Source organism: Camellia sinensis, chromosome 5, assembly GCF_055761805.1.
Source record: "Camellia sinensis isolate YWXY chromosome 5, ASM5576180v1, whole genome shotgun sequence".
Lineage (NCBI taxonomy): Eukaryota > Viridiplantae > Streptophyta > Magnoliopsida > Ericales > Theaceae > Camellia > Camellia sinensis.
The window spans coordinates 153,123,405-153,143,735 of NC_138965.1; the positions used below are offsets into that span (position 1 = coordinate 153,123,405).

Consider the following 20,331-nt stretch of genomic DNA (forward strand, 5'->3'; position numbering starts at 1 on the left):
TCTTAAGTCTAATTTTCTTGTAGTGTTAGTTCTCACATGTGTTATTATTTCTATCTTGTTAGAATTGTTTTTATTTTATTTTATTTTTGTTCATTTCTGAACTGTCACTATCATCTATCACATTGATTTTGTCAACGTGCGAGGGAATTAGTTAGGTACACCAAACGCTTTCCATGTGGATGTTGTGACTTGTCGTTTGATGAGTCCGGATCCTCTCCTTGAGGCCAGTCATCCATTCCCTACTTGCAACGGCTCAGATGAGCCGTTGGACATCCAACGGCTGAGATTAAAAAAAAAAAAAAAACAATTGAAATTTTCTTTCATCTCCCGTCCAAACAAAACACAGTTCTCAACGCTGAAACAAAGCACAGCTCACACAGCCTCTCACACAGCCTACACTCACCCATTCCCTCCGTTGAACCCACCCTCACCAACGGCCCAATACCGGCGGCGACCCACTAGCGACATCGTTGCAGATCCGACGGCGGTAACCCAATCTCAAATCGTTCCAGATTCTGTCTGGGTGGGTCCTTGGCAAACCAGAGGTTAGTCTTCTTCCTTTCTGCTGGGGTTAATCTTCATTCTGTTTTCTTCTTCCTTGCCAATGATGTTCCTTTCATGCATTCTGTTTTTTGGCCTTCATGAATTTCGAACCTGTAATCTTTTGAGTTTTTGGAATGTCTCTAGCGATCCTAAGGTTTGCAAGTTTGAAGGAACATCATTTTGGAAGGAACATCATCTAATGATGGTTGAAAGTAACATCATTTTGGAATGTCAGTATATGATCAAAATGTAGATGACATATGGTCCTATTCAATTTGGTTTTTAATTTAATCTGGTTTTTATGGTCCTATCTATAGTAATTTAATCTGGTTTTTAATAATTCAATTTCCTTAATTCCAGTAATTTTCCTTATATGACATATGGTCCTATCTATAAACCAGATTAATTTTATCTATAAACCAATTTAAATTAATTTTATCTGTCTTTTTTTTTTTTAGGTTATGGACAAGCAGAAACAGAAGCAAACTGATGCTGAAATTGGGTTGGAAAGTGAAGTCATGACCTCTGAAATTGTGAAGCAAACTGCTGCTGGAAAGTGATATGGAGGAATGTGTGTTCAAATGTTAAATTATATGGACCAATGTGTTACATTACATGGACCAATGTGTCAATTTTGATGGACCAATGTTTTAATTTAGATGTTAAACTTGTATTAGTTGATGTTTAGTTACAGTTGATTTTAATTTATATATTAAACCCAAGTCAGCTGGTTGTGGTTCATGTTCATTTAACTTGGTTGATGTTGGTAGATGTTCATTTAACTTGTATTGGTTGATGTTGGTTGATGTTAATATGGTTTTTGTAAATTCATGGTTTAATCATGGTTTTGTAGATGGTTCTGCATATGGTTTTGTAGATGGACACCAGCAATGGTTCTGCATATGGACACCAGAAGTGTGACACTAGCAATGGTTCTGCATATGGTTTTGTAGATGGACACCAGCAATCATGGTTTCATATGGTTTTTGTAAATTCATTCTGCTGATATGTTGTACACCAGTTTTGATCCTTATGTTGTACACCAGTTTTGATCCTTATTTTGATCCAGCATATATTCATGAACAGCTTCTAAATTCATTGCATATATTCATCAAAGCCAAAAACATTAAATCCATAAATCCATAATAACATTAAATCCATAAATCCATAATAACATTACATCATAAAGTACATGGGATACAATCCATAATAACATTAAATCCATAATAACATTACATCATAAATGAAAAAAGAAGAGACCATGCCAGGGCTACAATCTTCCCAGAAGGGCTACAATCTTCCTCCCACAAGGGCTACAATCTTCCCAGAAGGTATGTCAAGACACAGCTTGTTGAATATCATAACATCAGGATGAGATGGGTAGCTAAAGCACACGTCCTTGAATTGGATATGGCCTTCATGATTGACTAGTTTCCTGCTGGTTTTCAAGCTCGTTTTGCTTATTGTGTTTCGCTCTATCATCTCAAATATGGGATAAGCAGCTGTCTTTGCTCGGATGAATGCAGAGATGTCGGGTGCTGCCTGTCCAAGTGCCCTGTAAAGCCATAGGACCTTATAATATAAAATGCTTATTTCGATGCAATTATCTTATCATGAAGCTTGGAATTGAAAGCCTTTGTTTCTAGTTTAGCACAACATGGCATTTTGCAGATCATACAGAGCTAAAATTCATCATGCCATTTGAATTCTAATATGAACGCAAGGCGTATCACATTGAAGCCAAGTGAGGTCACTGCCAGTGTCGGGATCGAGAAAGTAGAGCTTTGATGGCTGCCCTATGTTGAGCTGAACATGATAAAATCTGCACAAGAGAAACATAAGGTTTGGTTGTGCAAAAATACCAAACAAAGAATTGCAGTGATGAATTTTCCATTATTAATTGATGCAATTTTCAAACCTCTCTTTCACTTGCATATTCTTAAATAATTTGCAAATCAGTTAGAAATTTGGTTCCCGGGAACCATTCAAAATAATTGCACTATGAATGCAAGTGGGAGCAGTAATATGGCAATTTCCTACCAAAAAGCAAATTTGAAAAGACTCCAAATTTCAACTTTTTTAGATTCTAAAAAATAAAATACAAAAAATGCAATTGTCAAACTCCACCTGAACTTAAATTTTCACTAAATTTTTTTACTGAATTGTGTTGATTAGATTACCCTTCTTTGCAATTCCAACTAGGAGTTTTAGGCTGTGTTTGCATTTGATGAAGAACTTATGGAGGGAAAAGAAAAAGGATAGAAAATGTGAATGAAATTCCAGGTAACCTTTTTCTTTTTTTAAGGTTGTTTGCATTTGAGGATGATGATGTGGAGGGAAAAGAAACCACAAATTCCTTCCCAAATCACTCTCCAAATCAATGATTCAAACCCAATGTGTTTGGATAATGAATTTGGATGAAAATTTGAAAAGAGAAAAGGTAAGTACAATACAAATAAAATCCTTCTAAATCTCTATTCAAATTCATCGTACAAACACAGCCTAAGAAAAGAGAGAAACAGTGTAATTTTTAAAAAGTGAACAAAAATTGAAGGAAATGCAAAACATATTATACACAAGAAATTGAACTACTTCACAATCTTTAAAGATACAAAAATCTGTGAGGAATAATACCCATAAAACATATCTCTAGAGAGAGAGAGGGGAGGCAATAATAATAAAATACCCTTGGGGATAAACATTGCCATAGATTGGGAGAACAACAGAGGACCCAACTGGGTTGACGACCGACGAAGAAAACATTGATTTCCACCACGACCTCTGCGATTGTTGCTGATTTTCATAAGCTGATCCTGATGCTCATGATCCTGATGTTGATGTTGACGGAGGAGATGAAACAGAGACACCCAAAAGCATAGCTACTACTACCATGAGTTCGGATAACGACGTCGATAGTGGGTCGCCGCCGGTATTGGGTCGCCGGTGAGGGTGGGTTCGACGGAGGGAATGGGTGAGTGTAGGCTGTGTGAGAGGCTGTGTGAGCTGTGTTTTGTTTCAGCGTTGAGAGCTATGTTTTGTTTGGGCGGGAGATGAAAGAAAATTTCAATTGTTTTTTTTTGTTTTTTTAATCTCAGCCGTTGGATATCCAACGGCTCATCTGAGCCGTTGCAAGTAGGGAATGGAGGACCGGCCTCAAGGAGAGGATCCGGACTCGTCGTGTGATAGCCAAGAATCTGTTTAGTTGTGTTTTGTAATCATAATTCTGTATCTTGATTCAAACATCATGTTTGATTAGAATTCTTAAAACACATTTTCAAAACTTTGCACAAAGCACTCTGATTGAGGCGTGATTTTTAGAATTTTTTTTTTAAATTTAGTCTAACCGGTTGCCTGTTGGTTGACCAGAACAGTGAATTTTTTTTTTGTTTTTTGTAATTGATATGTTAATTTTTATATATTTGAAAAAAATATTTTCTGAATTTTTTAAAATTTTTTATGTACGCTAAATTAATTTTGAGTTGTATGTTTGGTTATGAGTTGTAAATTTTTATATCAAATATCAAATGTCACATTAACAATTCCCCACTCAATTCAAAACTCTTTTCAAAACTATTTTCAAAACTCTTTACTAAACAAAATTTCCACACTCAAATCATAATTCTAAACCTCACAAACTCAAAATACAACTCATACTCTCAAATCATAATTACAAAACTCTACCAAACACAACCTAAGATTGTGTTTGATTTACTTTTGAAATTATGATTTTAAAAATTATTTTTTAAAATTTATAATTAAATACATAACTTAAAATTATTCAAAATTCAAAAAAAAAAATTCAAAAAACAAAAAAAAAAATCAAAACTCAATTTTAAAACTCATTACCAAACACGCAAATTCAAAAAAAAAAATTCAAAACTTAAAATTAAATTCGTTTCAAAACTTTATTTTCAAAGAAAAAAATTTTAAAAATTATTTTTTTATTTTATTTTTTAAAATTATATTTAGAGTCATGATTTGAGTGTAGAGTCATATTTTGAGTTATGAGTTTTGAATTGAGTTTTGAAAATAAAAAATTTGTTTGGTTATGACTGAAAGAGTTTTGAGTTGTATTTTAAAATTATTTTTTTTAAATATTTAAAAATTTTCTTAAATTTTTTTAGGGTAAATATTTTCTATTTTCAATATTTATTTATTTATTTTAATGTGCACTATATTTCATACATTTATATATTGTATTTTTTTAATATTAAAAAGAATTTTAAAAATTATTTTTTATTTCAAATATATAATTTTTATTTTAAATATTTTATTCTATTTTATAAATATATTTTTAAATATTTTAATTTTTTTGTTATGTGTTGGTTATGATTTGAGTGTAGAGTTTTAAAACTAATGTGGAGTTTCGAGTTATATATATATGGTTTATGAGTTCTGAAAATAATTTTAAATTAAATTTTAAGTTATGTGTTTGGTTACGATTTGAGTGTGAAATTATGTTTTGAGTTTAAAATATTAAAATTAAAAATTAAAATATTTACAAAATTAAATAAAATATTTAAAAAAAATTAAATAAAAATTATATATATAAAAAAAATAAAATTTTCTTAAAATTTTTTTAAAATTTTTAAAAATAAATCCAAAAAATTCAAATTACAACTCAAAATTCAAAAACTCAAAATACAATTCAAAACTCTTTTCAAAACTTAAAACTCCTTTCAAAACACTTTTCAAAACTCATAACTAAATAATTTTTTTTTTTAAACTCAACTCATAATTCTATACTTACATCACAACTCTAAAAAGAGAATCACAATTCCAAAATTAAGTTTACAAAATTCCCTCTCTTTCTACCCTCTTTCAGGAAGGCAGACAAAAAGATGTCAAATTGAGCTAATGAAACAAATTAGATAACTATTGAAGCCATCCATGCCACTCTATACACAATATTTTAATATCTATTCTTTTTATAATAAAAATAGTGTTAATATGTTAGTATAATTATATTACAATTAAAAGGTTATGCCACTATATATATAATATTTTTGTCTACTTCTTGTCTATTTTTTTTAACAAAGATAGCGTTAGTATGTTAATATAATTAGATTACAATTGAAAGGTTTGTCGCTGCTCTATTAGCTTAAATTTCTAATATCTCACTGAGTACACTCTAAGGTATGATTACTAGACTATAGGGCCAAACCCATGGTCATTTTAATGTCTCTTTCACACTTTATTTTATAACAGAGGAATGACATCACCCAAAACATCAACTCTAAGGTATGATTACTAGACTATAGGGCCAAACCCATGGTCATTTTAATGTCTCTTTCACACTTTATTTTATAATAGAGGAATGACATCACCCAAAACACCAACCAAATTAAGAGTGGATTATATCAATAAGTCTAGAGAGCCTTTCTAATTCACCTAAAAATTTATCAACTGCTCACATGGCAGCCCACCTCAAAGTGGAGACTTCTAAGAAAAAAAAATAGTGTTTCAATTACTTAGGTTATTAATTTGTTATTAGTATATAGGGAAAGACAAGTAAAGAAAATATGTATGTATTTATTTCTTTTTTTCTCAGAATATGTCGTTGTAGCACCATGATGCATAGAACTAAAAAATAAAATAAAATAAATAGTTCCAAATATATATAACCCTGTTTTGTTGAGTTTTTAAAATTTGTGTTCTAATTTTTTGTCTCCAAAAATTAGAAACTGGTTTGAAAAAAATAAATACTAAAAACCACATTTTTAAATTTTTTAAAATTATTTTTTACCAAAAAATAAAAAATCATATAAAAATAATTATTTTTTATTTTCTTTACCAAAATAATTTCTGAAATCTCTTAGAATTTATTTTTATTTTTATTTTTATTTTTTGAAAACTCAGACAAACAAATTAAATCAGATACCTCGATACAGGTTCATTGATTTTTTAATCAAAAGAAAAGACAAAAAAAAAATGTTGACATTGAAAGATGAATTTATTCTTTTCGTAATTTTTTTTTATTTTTATTTTTATTTTATTTTTAATTCCTAAGCTTTGATAGATCCATACGAATTTGTTTTTGATAGTTTTGTAATAACTTATTCACGTGAGGCTTTTGATATCAATAATACATTTTGATAACCTAATTTTGATAATTTAATTTGGTAATCACTTATTTACGCAAGGTTTTTTTTTTTTTTTTTTTTTTGGCTATGTATGTAGATTTTATTAATAATCACTTAATTAGATTCATATGAATTTGTTCTCTTTCTATATCAGTAATATAGATTGATAACTTAATTAATTAAATTATGTTCGGACTAGGCTATTGTATATGTATTTTTTCCCTTTTAAATAAAAACAATCTCCACATTAAGGTAGGCTGCTATGTGAATAGTTGGTAAATTTTTAAAGTAAATTGAGAAGGCTCCCTAAACTTATTATTATATTTGAAAAAGTTTAAAAATACAAGAATTGAATATCTAATTTTATGATTAATTTTTGTGTAATTATAGAAAATGATATAATCATAATGGAACAAAGTATCCATTTAATTGATATTTAATTACATAAATATTATTGTCATATCATCGTGGTAATAAATTTTATATAAAAATTTCGCATAAATCGATAATTAAATTGAGTAACATTAATCGATTTGCCCCTAAAGTCAAAGTTCAACAATCGATGCCCAAGGACTAAGTACACATAGAGGTTAGGCCAACCCTTACCCAAAAAAATTTAAAAAGGAAAAATGAAAAAGAAAAAGGAACACAGAGAGAGAGGGAGAGAATGGATCGAATTGGATGCCAGCAAATTCAGGAACAAAAAAAAAGTTGTTAAACATATAACAAATCTAACAAACAAACTAAAAACATTTTGCAATATTAAATTATCAAAGCATATTACAATTAAATATGGACATATTTTAATATATTTTTTTAATTGGTAAGAGATTTATTATAAGTTTAAGAACAATTATAATTTAATAATGCATATTCACGATCTTAACAATCACTACAAAGAATAGCATATAATAGATAGCAATAAACAACAATACAATACAACTCTCACAATGAAATAAAAATAATCAAATGTTACAATCGTCAAAACACTAAAATTTAGCAACACTGATCCAATGTAAAAAAAAATGTTGTCTTTGTTATTCTTTTTTAATAAAAATCAAATACAAACAGGGTTTGTAGTCTCCATCAAAAGAGAGATGGAGGGGAAAATTTTGATAATCTATCAAACTTTGTGTCGAATTGGTACAGGAGATCAACTCTAACTGTAAAATCATATATAAGATTTCTTAAAATTATTTTTTTTAATTAGACGTCTCAAAAATTCTTTTCTAATGATTTGCCTTACTAAAATAAAGCCAAATCTAATTAAGACATTTGACCTAGTGATTATGTAACACCCTTTATTGTGTGATGAAATCTTGGATTCAACTCCTATAGAGATGAGTTTAATACATTTTGTGGTTGTTGGGCTTAGTTGGTAGATTTTGTTGATTTTCTAACTATTATATGCTAGTGATCTATTTTAAAAATGTAAATATTTCGTATAATATAATTACTCTCCTGTCTATTGACAAAAATAAATAAATAAAGCCAAATCTTATTCTAAATTTAACTTGAAGTTTGGCAAAGTCATTTCTACCCCATTAACAAAACTAAATTATGATTACAGGAAACTTTTTTTTATTTTTTTCTTAATTTGGATTACAAGAGACTTTTTTGAAAAGTAATTTTTGTGACGAAACATTTATATGAGTATTAGTTGTATCAAAGTATCATATCCACCGTTAGAATGGTATTGGTGAAATTGATGGTGTTTTGAGAATTTTATAAAAAGTTGGCTTTTTAACTTTTTAATTTTTTTAGTTAAAAAAATATTAAAAAATTAACTATTTTAACTAAAAAAGTCACAAAAAAAAAATTAAAACATTAATTTTTAACTAACTTCTCAAATAATATTCAATATTAAAATATTATGTCCATTGAAATATACACCAACAATTGGCATGGTCAAAATAAATAAATAGCCTTTAACAATGACAAGCCAGTTGCTTAAGAAGTTTTGTGGTGATAGTTGACATCTTGTCATATGTCAACTCGTGTTATACAACGTTAAAAGGTTTTTTCGTCTTAAATTTTTATTTCCTCATTTAATTCAATTTCTCGAGTTAATAAAAAAAAAGAAAAAAAGAAAAAAAAAGTTTGCAAATCAAAACAAAAAGGTCGTAGTAGAGTTATTTTAATTTTTACTATTAGGGTGGCTCTTATGGTGGTGATAGAGAGCTCTAAATAGAGCTCTATACAGTTGACAGTGGAAAAAAAAAAAATCATAATGAAAAAAAAGACAAATTAAAACTCTTTTAGAACTCTTCTTTTAGAGTTCTAAAACATTTTCCTAACAACTATGGGAGCTTCTTCTTTTCTTGCTAAATGTTTCTACAAAATTTAGCTATATAGGCTTCTATTGTTAAAAAATAACAAAAAAATTCAACTTTCTCCACTTCAATGGCTAGTTATATGGATTGCTATATTTGAACATTGTCCTACCTTATATCAAAATTTGGCATAAAGATTTAACTATAGATAAATTTTATCAAGTCTTTTTGTCTTTACATCTCTTCTGATAGGATACACATATACATTATAATTTGACATTTTGTTTAAAAAAAATAAAATATAATAAAATAGAAGAAATAGCATTACCATTAGAATAGCTTTGTTAAAATAGTCATTTTAGAGGCATTAAGAATTGTATTAAAAAATTTATCAAACACTCACGTAAGTATAGAACCTACACATGCAGGACCTACACCCATATGAGTATTTGGTAAACTTTTTTATAGTTTCCTTGGTGTTCTTAACACTCGTGTGGGAAGTTGGGTTGACACTAAAATAGTCACAAAAGGATAAAATAGGCTTTGTAGCCCATGCTAAAAAATATCACATCCAAATCATAATTATTTTATTTTTCTCTCACAAATATTAAAAAAGTCAAAAAATCCATTTTAAACGAGACTTTTTAACCACAACTTAAAATAGTTAAAAAACTAAAAAACTAGCTCACACCTCAAACGAAATCTTAGCATTTTCGTTGTTAGAATATAGCATTTAGCCTTTGTTTGACAATTTGGGTTGGGTTGGGTTGGGTTGGGTTTCAGGCTATTTTAGCCCAAAAAAAATAAATAAAGTAGACTTTTTAGCTCAATAAGGCAAAATATTACATCTAATCCATAATTATTACATTTTTTCTCTCACAAAAGTTAAAAAAATAAAAAAAACTCATCACAAGTAAAACTTTTTAATGCCAAACAAAAATAGTCAAAAAATTAAAAAATCAACCTGCTACTCAAATGAACCTTAATGGGATTTAGCAATTTTTTTAAATAAAGGCAAAAAGTGCTTTAAAATGCAAGACTTTTTAAATTTTAGCCAAACAAATTCTAATCAGTCAAATGCTCTATGACTTTTAGGTAATGAACTAGGTACAAGTAATAATTGCACACAATATAATTGTGCTGAATTTTTTAATAACATTGACAAAAGAGATAATTTTAAATCAGTCTATCTCTTTTTTCCCCTTCAGTTTCTTAGCAACCGAACAAGCGTGTTCAGCTATAAGGCCAAGTTTGGGAAGATTAAAAAAGTGTATTTTTTGTCTTTTTGGATTAAAAAATTGAGGTTGAAAATATGGATGTTTGGGTTAACTTTTTGACTTTTTATTGAAAAATGTGTAATAAAAAATTATAAAAATTGATTTGTAGGGAAAAATTTGAATTGGGAGTTGTGCAGCCGTAATTGTTGACTTTTGGTGAATAGTGTTAATTTTTTAACTTTTTGAGTAACTTTTTGACTTTTTGGCTTTTTTTAAAATCCCCAAACTTAGCCTAAATATAGTAGAATTCAACTAGTTTTTTTTTTCACCAACTTGTGGATGTGAACACCTCCCCAAACAAATTCCTTTATAGTAGAATTCAACTAGTTTTTTTTTCACCAACTTGTGGATGTGAACACCTCTCCCCAAACAAATTCCTTTATAGTAGAATTCAACTAGTTTTTTTTTCACCAACTTGTGGATGTGAACACCTCCCCCAAACAAATTCCTTTATAGTAGAATTCAACTAGTTTTTTTTTTTCACCAACTTGTGGATGTGAACACCTCCCCCAAACAAATTCCTTTATAGTAGAATTCAACTAGTTTTTTTTTCACCAACTTGTGGATGTGAACACCTCTCCCCAAACAAATTCCTTTATAGTAGAATTCAACTAGTTTTTTTTTCACTAACTTGTGGATGTGAACACCTCCCCAAACAAATTCCTTTTGCTTATAACTCTAATAGTCTCAACTATTCAACACAATTGAGAGGTTGAAAGTCAAATGGATTACTTTCTTTTTTTTTTGCCTCGACTTTTTTGTAGGCAAAAGGTCAACGTTTTATTGTTAAAAAATATAGAACAAATTACCTCAACTATGAACTTCAAATAATTAGTTGATTGTTAAACTGCTATCGATATAGTTAAAAAGAAAATGTAAATAAAATTATCTCTTTTTAAAATGAATAGAGCGATTATTGGATAACTAGTTTAGTAGTGGTACGACATCAATGTAGATACTTCTAAGATACACAAACTCAAGTCACAAATTGTAATCTCACTATAACTACATGATAATAATAGAGAGATGGAAGTTTTTTAAACAACTTTCTTTTGCCAGCTTACATCCAAGATATACATGGCCTAATAGGATTCATTGGAATTGAAAAAAATTGACCTCTATTGGTAGGTGAAGAGAGTAGGTATAGTTAATTGCAGAGAAAAATGAACATGATCCTAACTTAAAATTGGAATTCAAATACAAAAAGTTATATGTTACAAACATGAAATAAATGGTAAGATGAAACTTGCCCCCTTTTTTTTTTGTATTTTTGTATTTGTTTTTGGTTAATTGTTTACAATTTATTAGAGAACTTCCATCTCTCATCTCTCTTTGCTTTTGAATCAGTTTCTTCATTTGATTAATTCGGTATATATTGTTGCTTGCATATCTAATTTTTCCGTCTCCATTTGATTAATTTGGTGTTTGCATATCTATTTGGTATGTGCAAACACATATCACAGCACATATGACTTGTTACAATTTGATACTTACAATTTGACATGTGCTGTGATATGCCAACTGATCTCATTGTAAAAATTGCCAAATTAGATGATAGTTATGTTGTGTATCAATTCGACACTTTTTTTGTCTTTCAAATAAATTTTAATAATAGTTATATTGTGTATAGATGCTTCTGTGTTTAGATGGTATAGTTTGGTTAGGGAAGTTATGGATATATGACTTGAATGAGGGAAAAAAAAAGAATGTAGAACTTATTATTATTATTTAATGTTTCAGAGGGATTGTATTTTTGTGATCAGTTGAATGTCTTTGTTTTGCTTGACAACTGATTTTGATTAAGTTTAATTGAAGAATGAATGGATTTGTTTTGGTTTCTAATGCAATGAAGTATCAAGTGAGGCTGGATATGTTGGCTCCAACCCATATGGAGGAGTAGTTGGAGGTAGGAATGGCAACGGGGCGGGCCGGGGCCGGGGATCATACTCCCCGTCCCCGATCCCCGATGGTAACAATGTCCCCGTCCCCGGCCCCGATCCCCGTCGGGGGGCCTATCACCATCCCCACCCCCGTCCCCTACCGGGGATCGGGTATCCCCGACCCCGAAATTCCCCGCTCAAAAAAAAAAAAAAAAAAAAAAAACAACAACAAACAAACAAATCGAGCTCGTCGGATCGACATCAACATCATCAACAACAACTACAACTACAATTTGTTTCATCTGATGATCATCAACATCAACAACTAATAGTGAGATAAAGAGAGATAAAGAGAGACATCAACAAACAGAGATAAAATAGCAGTGAAACTCATATCTCATCTCAGATCTACAAAACTCAGATCTCCGACCGATTTGCTCCGTCTTCACCTTCTCCAAGAGTGCTCGGAACTGAGAGAAAAAGAGGCATCAATGGAGAAGTTGCAGACGATGGTAGCGGGATCGCCTTTGGAGACGACGGTGGTGGCGGGATCGCCTTTGGAGACGACGGTGATAAAGGAAAAAATAGATCAGTGAGTGAAGGGAAGGGAGAGGAGATCGGTGGTGGCGAGTGAAGAAGATCAGCGGTGAAGGGTGAAGAAGATCGGCGGTGGAGGGAAGGGAGGGAGGGGGAGAGTGGAGGGAAGGAAAGGAGGGGGAGAGAGAGAGAGAGAGAATGAGTGAGGGAGAGAAATGAATCGGCTGAAATGAAAATGAGATTCAACCCTAAACTAAACATATATATATACGGGGATGCTCGGGTATTACTCGGGGCGGGGCCGGGCCGGGGCCGGGGCCGAGAAACCTATCCCCGTCCCCGTCCCCGAAACTATCGGGGATTTAATTTTCAATACCATCCCCGGCCCTATGGGGATAATTTTCGGGGAAAACCCGTTCTAATCGGGGTCGGGGGTTCGGGTCCCCGTCGGGCCGGGGTCAAATTGCCATCCCTAGTTGGAGGTTGGTTCCAAGTCAAGAAGTAGGAGGGGAGATGGCAGGTGACAACCCTCCCAATTACTCATCTTCCTTGACTTTGTTCCCTCTCATTTGTGTATAAATTGAGGTGATGAGGAAGGGATTAAACACAAAACAGACAGAATAAGAGAGAATCAGAGAGAGTGTGTGTAAATCTATAGAAAGTGAATGTGAGTTCTGTAATCTCCCTCCCGGAAATTCTATAGTGAAATCTCTCAGTGGAAGTAGGCAATTGCCGAACCACGTAAATATCTTGTGTTTTTCTGTGTGTAATTGATTTCTGGGTGTGCCTAAACCTAACAAGTGGTGTCAGAGCCTCATTGGTCAATTTTTGAAAAAACAAAGGTCGGAGTGGTCTACACATGCCGGTCAAAGTTTGGCGCGTAAAGACAACTCTGAACCAGAGTCCTATTTGCGGCTGGAGGTTAAAGATGGCCAGTTTGTAGCCAATCCAAATACTTTAAATATTTGTCTAGGGAAATAATAGCATAAGGATGAGCTTAGCTCAGTGATAAAAGCTTTAGCCCTTATCTCCTTAGTCAAGGGTTCGAATCCTCCAAGCTTTATTCGGAGAATTTGAATTCTCTTTTTGGGTATAGCCCACGTCAGCGCCAACACACTGCCAAGTCATTGCCACGTGTTATCGACACGTGGCTACCACGTCAACGGCATATCATCACCACGTCATCTAGGGCAGTGTCATGTGTCTGCCACGTTAGCACACCAGCTGACCAGTCAACTCATTGGGTTGACCCGACCCGACCCGACCCAGAAGCTTAAGGATTATCCGGTGCTATGCAGCTACAGTACATCCACAAATCTGAACCGTCCAACATATTTTGGCTAAATCTGAGCCATTTGAAGTCCGATTTTGACGATCCAATAGTGATTTCCAACTATTTAGAGTATTCTAGAAAGATCCATAAGGTCAAATTTTTGAATCAAAGTTTCTGTAAAAAGTAAGAAAACGATAGAAGCATCCACATCAACTTCAAGATCGATGATAAAATTAAATGCTTCCAATTATGGAATCTGGAAGCCGCAGATGGAAAATGTCCTATACTGTTGTTAGGCTTTATTCTTGGCAATCCCGTTTGACAAAACTCCTTTCAGTTTGTATTTCTTTTCGCACTTTTATTTCAGTGAGGCTATGAGTATTTAGATGCGAATCCAACCCGAATTGTGCCATTCAGAGAAGTTTGTGATGCTAATGCTTTCAAGATTGCCACTTCGCTGATTATGACGGGGATCGAGCGGACATACCCGCGCTCGAGCGGAGAATCCCTGGTTCCAGCAGTTTGTCAGGTCTGTAAAAATACTGGAATGCGTGATTTCGCGCTCGAGCGGACCTCTGTTATATCACGCGCATATTTTGCTGAAGCCGCTCGAGCGGGCTGTTGGGCGCTCGAGCGGAGATCGTGGGACAGATTCTATAAATTCGTGTGTTGGGTCAGATTTTAGGATTACTGCTCCAGATCTTCTTTTTGGTTTCTAGGGTTTATATCTGGGAATACTTTGTGAGTTTTCTTTGATGTTTTATTGAATATTCAACTCATGGTTTAAAGAGAGTACATCAAAGGTTGTGTTTTGTTCTACAAAAGAGAGAGTTATTCTTCGGTGGATTCTGAAGAATTCGAGCCTGAAGCTTTGGTGGATTCCGAGGTGGCTCATCGTAAAGACAATTCCGAGGTGAAGACGGGTTGGAAGAGGCACATAGAGGTTAGTTCAATTAGGCGTGGATTCACTAGGTAATTGAGAGTATACCTGTGTAATTCCTTTAAATCTTCTTAGTGGATTGTTTTGTGGCTGTTGCCCGTGGTTTTTTGATCACAGTTGGAGGTGTCCAATTGTGATTTTTTCCACGTAAAATTGTTGTGTGTCTTTGTCTTAATTGTTTGATTGGGATTGTTATATTCTGCTTAAAATTGATACATAATCACAAATCAACATCTAGGGGATTTCTAGATTTTTCAACTGTAAAGACCTGTTTGACCTTATTGCTCTAAAAGGGGTTAAACCAGAAGCAGAGAAAGATGAAGATCGGATAAAGATGAAACGGAAGACTGTCGGGCAGATCAGATAATGGATAGACCATAATGTGTTCCACCATATCGCCCAAAAGACAGATGCATATGTCCTCTGGATAATGTTAGAGGGAATGTACCAGTCAAAGACCGCCCGAAACAAAGCCTTGGTGATGAAAAGGCTTGTAAATCTGAAATTGACGAATGGTGTGTCTGTCGCCAAACACACTAGTGAATTCAAAAATCTGGTGAATCAACTTGCAACCGTCAAGATGCCCTTGGACGATGAAATGCAAGCCGTACTACTGCTCAGTTCTTTATCGGACAGTTGAGAGACGTTTGTGGTTTCTCTCAGCAACTCTGCACCAGAGGGAAAGCTGACCATGAGCATTGTCACAGATGCCATGTACAATGAAGAGACAAGTAGAAAAGACATGAGAGGTAATCTGACCCATGCTCTTGTCACCGAAGGCAAAGGTAGAAACAGAGAGAAAGGTAGTGGAAAGAGTAGAAAAAGAAGCAAGAGCAGAGGCAGATGGAACAATTGGAGTAAATCCACAGACAACAAAGGACAAGGAAAATCCAGTTTTCTTTTTCTCACTATGGCCAGGAGGGTCACAAAAAAAGGAACTGCCTAAGCCGAAAAGATAAAGGCCAAAGCAGTAAATCAAAAGGAGATGAAAACACGATAGCAACAACAACTGATGAAATACTTCTTGCAATTGGTGAAGAGGAGGATTGCCCTCACATGGCTAACCACAACTACACAAAATGGGTGATAGAAACAGCTGCATCCTATCATGCCACTTCCCACAGAGAACTCTTCAGCTTGTACAATGCTGGAGATTTTGGCACTGTTCAAATGGAGAATTCTAACTATTCGAAGATTGTGGGTATTGGAGACATTAGTATTCAGACTAATGTCGGACACAAGCTGGTTCTCAAAGATATGAGGCACGTTCTAGATTTACGCCTCAATCTTATTTTCGAAAGCGCTCTGGACTGGTAAGGCTATACAAGTACATTCAGAAATGGTTGTTGGAAGCTGATAGGAGGAACTTTGACAATCGCCAGAGGAGAGATATCTTCAATACTGTACAAGACTCAAACAAAGATCTGTCTAGAAAGTCTTAATGCAGCAAAAGACAAGGAGTCACTGGACTTATGGCACAGAAGACTGGCTCACATAAGTGAGAAAAGATTGTATCTGTTGGCAAAGCAATCCAGGATACCCTTCTCCAAAGAGAGTGCCCTGAAGCCATGTGATCATTACCTTTATGGTAAGCAGCATCGAGTATTATTCAGTTCAACGAGCAAGAGGAAAATAGAAGTGCTCAATATGGTATACTCGAATGTTTGTGCCCCAATCGAAGTGGAGTCACTTGGCGGCCGCAAGTATTTTCTGACCTTCATTGATGATACATCAAGGAAGTTGTGAGTGTATTTCCTGAAGATGAAGGATAAGGTATTCCAACACTTTCAGGAGTTCCATGTAATAGTGGAAAGAGAGACCGGGAAGAAGTTGAAGTGTCTTCGCACAGAGAATGGTGGCAAGTACACTTCTAATGCTTTTGAAGCATATTGTGCCAGCAGAGGTATCCGGCACGAGACAACAGTTCCCGGTACCCACCACACAATGGTGTGGCAGAGAGAATGAACCGCACTATTATAGAAAGAGTCAGATGCATGCTCAAAATGGCAAAGTTTCCAAAGTCATTATGGGCTGAAGTCGCTCGTACAACTTGTAACCTCATCAATAGGTCACCTTCGATTCCGTTAAATTTTACGATACTTGAGGAAGTCTGGTCCAGATGAAAGGTATTATATTCTCACTTGAGCGTCTTTGGATGTAAGGCGTTCGCACAAATCGCCAAAGAAAACGGGCAGAAGCTTGATGACAAGTCCACTCTATGTATATTTGTGGTTATTTAGATGCAGCATTTGGGTACAAGTTGTGGGACCCGGTGAACAAAAAGATGTTTAGGAGTAGAGATGTGTTCCATGAAGGCCAGACCATAGTAGATTTTGAGAAATCAGCAAAGTCTAGAGTTGTTATCACTCCAGACTTGTTTCCATTTCTAGAATCCTCATAACATACTAGAGTTGATGAGGTGCAACAAGAAGTGCCAGAGTTGCAAAATCCAATGCTAGAAGTTGAGGATCAAGAAGAAAGAGATGAAAACTCGGACGAAGAAGGTGTTGAGCAGAGGGAGCAACCCCTTTGTGACGACCCCGCCACATAAAATACTTTACATTTAATTAATCGAGGTGATTTAGATTTTAATTAATTATTATTTCGACTGAATTGTGGAATTGATGAGCAATATTGGGGTTGATTCATGTATAATTTTATAAAAGAGCTATTTCGAAATTAGAAATTAAAAGCTTAAGTGGCTCAAGAAGGTGAAATTGACGAATTGAATTATTTTAATTTTGAGTATCGGACCATATGGGAATTTAATTAAATATTCGATTTAGTTTAGTAAAATTAAGATTTTATTAATTGGGTTCGTATTAATTTGGTCCGAATTGGAGTTGATCAAGTTATAAAGATTGGGAATTGTGATTATTGTAAATTAAATTTAATTAGGAGGTGTCCAATTTGAATATGTAATTTATTGATGGAAATTTGAGTCTGATCAGAAATTGAAGGCCTAAATGATTTAGGAAATCAAAATTGATGATGACAATAATCTTAATTTAATATTTGGAGCCTTTCGGGAGTTTATTAAAAATCTGATTCAGAATGGTAAAAATTAAATATAATTAATTAAGCCCCAATTGAAGTCGATTAGATTAATTAAATTATGTGGGATTTGTAATTAATTATGATTAATTAAATTGTGTGTTAATTAAGATCAAATTGTGTTTAATAAAGTTAATGGATAATTATATATTAAGTTAATTGTAATCATAAATTAAATTGAAGAAATATCTAGATTGTGCACGTGTGTAGTGTGATGAGTTAGTAATGGGTGTATGTTAGTACCTTGGTGTTGGAAACTTTATTCAAGAGAAAGAATGAAATAAAGAAAGAAATGAAATCAAAAGAGGGAGGTGCATGTGTGCTCTGGAAACAGCCGAGAGAGAGAGAGGGGGAGAGAGAGAGCTTCATTACTTATAGGGCAAATTACATATACCTCCTTCAAGGTTTAGCTAAATTACAGATACTCTTCTGAGGTTTCGAAAATTACAGATACCTCCCTGAGGTTTATATTTTCATAACAAATTGCCCCCTGAGGTTTATATTTTCATAACAAATTACCCCATAATTTGTTATGCAAATATAACCTTCAGGAGGTATCTGTAATTTCTCAAACCTCAGGGGTATCTGTAATTTTGCTAAACCTCGAGGGGGTATATGTAATTTGCCCTTACTTTTTTATATATACATTGTGATCAATTTGCTAGAGCAAACCGCGGGAAAGAAAGAAATGAAGAATAAAGAAGAAGAGAGTTTTGTGGGATACCAAGATTGAAGTTAAAAATTATGGGAAATTTATCTTAAGATAAGAAATTTCATCCTCTTCCTAGTATTGTTTAAATAATCTAGACATAAATTGATTCAAGATGGATTTTGAGAGGATTAAAAATGAAGATTTGAGGATCAATTATATAAATTGATAGAAATTGAGTTTTGCATGTTAAATCAAATTAGGTTGAAGATTATGAATTATGATTCTTTAAATTTGTTAAGTTTGAGTTTAATTTTGAAAATCATTCTTGAATGGAGTTCTATAAATTACATACAACAAGAAATGTTTGAAGATTGGATCCATGCAATGGAGTATATAAATGACTTTGAAGAAAAAGTTAAAAAAATCATGAGTTCATGAAATTTGAGAATTGATTTTGGAATTAAAGGAAGTTTTGATTTTATTATGAAAACTAGGAATTTGTTTGATCCATGCATGTAATTGAATTTAAAAGTTTTATTCAATTTAAACACATTTTGGAACATCTATGACCATACATTAAGTTTTTGGTCTTAAATTGAGGTAAGTTAAATTTCTAAGAAATTGATTTGTGTAATTCATAATTAAGTTTTATTTTTGTTATTAATAATAAAATTGGGTTCTATTTTTACATACATCATGAAGTTTTTACACAAGTCATGAAGTTTTCAAGAATTTTGAAAGTTTAATTCATATTTTAAGATTTGTGGGTTTGATATAAAGAAAATAAATTAAATCTAAATTTGGACAATTGGAGCATGATTTTGCAAAAGAATGAGTTTTGGTCCAAAGTAGATTTTCGGCCAAGTTTTTCACCTAGACCACTCGAGTGGCCAACCTTGATTTGGCCAAAGTTGCACACTGCTTCACCACCGCTCGTGCGGCCAAGGCCACCGCACGAGCGGCCAAACAGGGTAGATTTTCTAATTTTATTATTTTTCCGTTTTCTAATTTATGGGCCTTCATTTACATGATTTTCACGTATCATGCACATCCACATGCATATTATAAGCATGAAAGAAATTAAAGAAAGAATAGAAACAATCAAACGAACAAGTAACGGATAAACCGAAGAAAGGTTAAGAATCGACTGATTGACTCGAATGTATATTGAGAAATTGTGCTATGAATATTTGTATTTGTAGGTCAAGACTCGAAAACCGAACAACGGGTATTGGAAGGCCACTGTGAGTAACATTTCTATAAAGATATGTTGATATGAATTATGTTTTAACTATTACCGTAAAGTGATAAGTTCTGAAATGTTATTTTGATCATGTGAACGAATGTCTTATTTGCAAATATATTATGACATCCACAGATAGTTCCAAGTCATGGGGGACGGCATGTAAATGCGGGTCCATGACACATTATTGTTTTCGAGATCTCGTTAGCCACTTCATTGTGGTGATATGTGTTTAATCGGTATCCGGAACCGATTACTCTAGTCGGAGGACGATATGTGATATGTTCTATGAGATGTATCATTACGTTATATTCTGATATGAGACTGATATCATTGATTGTGATATGATTTATTTTACAGATATTGTATTTGGAATTCGTTCACTAACCCCTTTACGTTAATGTTATGCACTGGGTTTTAGCTCACTGTTTTTATATATATGTATAGGTGAGCATTTTGGATGGCAAGCCTAGAAGGGGTCTGTAGCAGAGTCAGCGTTTTAAAACCTACCGAGTTGTTTTGTGTGCCTCTGAGTTGGGGCTAGGCCTAGAAGGCCGTTGTCAAGCTTTTGATCGT

At 33.1% G+C, this 20,331-nt stretch overlaps 1 long non-coding RNA gene across 1 annotated transcript; it reads left to right on the forward strand.

Annotated features, from left to right (window-relative positions):
* The first annotated feature begins 206 nt into the window (after positions 1 to 206).
* On the forward strand, positions 207 to 1,290 carry LOC145790244 (uncharacterized). The gene is made up of 2 exons (XR_014328921.1): positions 207 to 545; positions 1,002 to 1,290. It is a non-coding gene; the product is annotated as an uncharacterized LOC145790244 (long non-coding RNA).
* The last annotated feature ends 19,041 nt before the right edge of the window (positions 1,291 to 20,331 follow it).